Genomic DNA, 2,865 nt, shown 5'->3' on the forward strand with positions numbered 1-2,865 from the left:
CGAAGATGATCTTTTTTATCGCCTGAGTTGGCAAAATCTGGCTCCTACATTTCCCACAATGCAACGCGTTTCAGAATTTGGTTCCCCTCTTGTCATACCCCACACCTTACCCCAAACCAGGCCTGATGACATCATTCTCGATTAGCACTTCAAGGTCGTGATTTTAATTACTTTTATCTTTAGTAAGTTAATTGAAAATAAGGTTTATGTTTAATATAACGCCCTTTCTTTTTATCTACATAGTAGCTTTTATAAAATATATTAAATCATAAGATAAATTTGTGGAGTGGCCCTTTAAATAAAATCCTTTGTAAAATGTGATGAAATACACTTAAAGGAATTACACAAATGGTGACGTGCTGTATTTAAGGTTATAGTCTCTCATCATTATGAGGCGGCTTCTGTAATAACAGCCGGTCAGAGGCACCTGCCTCCTGCTTCTCCTGGCTCTCGTTTTAAATGAACAGACGACCCCGGCTGAGCCCGAGTGGAACCAGGAATGACAAGGACAACAGCAGCTTCTGCCTGTGGCGCCAGCATTGTGCTCACCCACTGGCACATATAAAAGAGTCTTGAAGGGTGGAAATTAACTGCTGTGGTAAATAATCCCTTGATGACAGTCACCGGCACCATTTCTCTGCTTTATAGTTTCATTTTGTTCTGATGGTATCAAACAGTGTCTTTACAGCATCAAAGGGAGTCTAATAGCAGATTGTGCTGACAAAAACACAAATCTCCTGCACGTGGAGAACGAGGACAAAGCGAGAGCAACACCAGGAGATTGTGAATTGCCGCGCACAGCTCCAGGCAACTGCTGCAACACAATACAGCGTGTTGTTTAACAGACAGCGACATCCTTTGACAGGATCCAGCGTGTGGGTGGCTGCTGTCGCCCTCTGGTGGTGGAACAGAGAAATGCAGGCGGCACCCGGTAATCATGACCCACCAGTGAGGTGGAGCTCACCCAAACCGTCATTATGACACAGCCTGGAGCTTTTACTACTGGTGGTCTCTGCAAACCTGAGCTTTCATGTAAACGCTAGTATTACGCTATAGTTGAGTATTTTTATTTTAATCAATTTTTTATTTAGTTTATAATTTTATAACTTTTCCAGTTTTAAACTGGTTAATTAGCCTCAATTTTAAACTGGCATTAAAAAATGTTTAGGGTCATGTACCTTTTTGCTTTAACCTTCATGGTATGGCTCTTATAATAGCTGTATTATTTTATTTAAGTTTTAATTTCCTGTTTTGCGAGGTCAAACAAATGTTTTCAACTATAATTCACGTCTACAGACTTATAGTGGAACATTTCTTTTTTTTTGCCAAATCACACAAATGGGATCATGTGATTTATGATGATAATTGTTTAACAAAAGGATTTGATCTTTGTATTATTGTAGAGTTTGTGTAATGGTTAGTGCTGCTACTGTTAGGTTGGCATTAGGCTTAACTGGAGAGTCTAAATTAACTTTCTCTAGTTGGGTTGGCCTTGTCCGGTTAAGCAGAACCTCACCCAATAACAAATAGGTCGAGGTCTAGCAACTCTGAAACACTGAAAAGGACAAATGGAGAAAACACCTGGTAGGTTTTGTGAATCAGTATCACTTACTGTACTGGACATATAAAAATCTAAAGTTCAGAGGAGGAACTCACTCGTAAATAGCTAGCTCAGCAATGCAGTAGTCACATTACATCACTGAGGTGCAGCACATGCGTGAGTGCTGGGTATTTTGCATGCTGACGAAGCAGCTCGAGTTGTCTTCGTCTGAACATAAGGTGCAGCGCACAGCGTGTCCCCTCAGCCCGACTGACTAGGCAGGTTCAGGGTCGCGTCACAGAAGGTAAGAGGAGCACAGCCTTAAAGGAGCAGCCGTTGTAGATGCTAGAGGCAACACACCAGTCAGTAGATCAGATCTGAAGACAAAAGCTGGGATTTGTTTTGTCCCACATCACTGATGCAAAAGACGTTGAATGAAACAGATTCACAAAACCCAAAAATGGCCGGGGCTAAAGTAGAGCGTCCTCCTACAGTACCTGAGACTTAACCAGTCAGTCTTGATGGTCTGATCCCAGTTAGAGTCCTCCCTCTATGCAACATGTTCTGTATCAAGCTGAGCTCAACGAGCTGAATTATTTGATTCTATGTCTTGATCTGGAAGACTTTCTGCCTCCACTCTGAATTAAGAAAATATAGTATGTCTGTCCGGCCACGTCCATCACACACACAAGAACATTTGTTTCAACATTTTACAGAAGTGCTTTGACGCTGGGATTTTGGCTACATGAGAATGTAAGTGTGCGTGAAGGTCATCAAGCAGGAGCAGCATTCTGGGACCCGGGGGTTTCCTTTGATGGAGCTGTGGAGCAGGACGAGGGGACGGTCCTCTCCATCAACATACACCACGCTGCATCCTCGCTTCTCGTGCCCCGCGCTGTGATCGATGTCACTTGGCGGCGTCAGTGACGGCTTAATCTGGAGTGGAGTGCGGGCCCACCGAGTGGAAAAAGCAACTTAAACGAAGCTAAATCCTTGACGAACAGATGTGAGCCAGATGTTGCAGCCAGGGAGACCCCCGGTGCACTGGCTGCAGAGGCCGCACGATCGGGATGCAGATCATAGGAGAAGCAGCGCCGGTCCATCAAGCGAGATTAAGCTCGTCATTTACCCACTGATTACACAAATGTGTCTGAATATGTATATTTGCCCACGCTTTGTGCGCATATATGTGTGGAAGAGGAGAGATTCTTTTAAGACAACACACTGCACCTGACGCGTGAAAGGTTTCAAAAGGTATTATTTATCCCTGAGGACAATCTTTTTTGATTTTAACTTAGAATTATTAATTATTAAGAGCAACGAGG

The sequence above is a fragment of the Betta splendens genome, chromosome 4, assembly GCF_900634795.4.
Source record: "Betta splendens chromosome 4, fBetSpl5.4, whole genome shotgun sequence".
NCBI classification, from domain to species: Eukaryota; Metazoa; Chordata; class Actinopteri; order Anabantiformes; family Osphronemidae; genus Betta; species Betta splendens.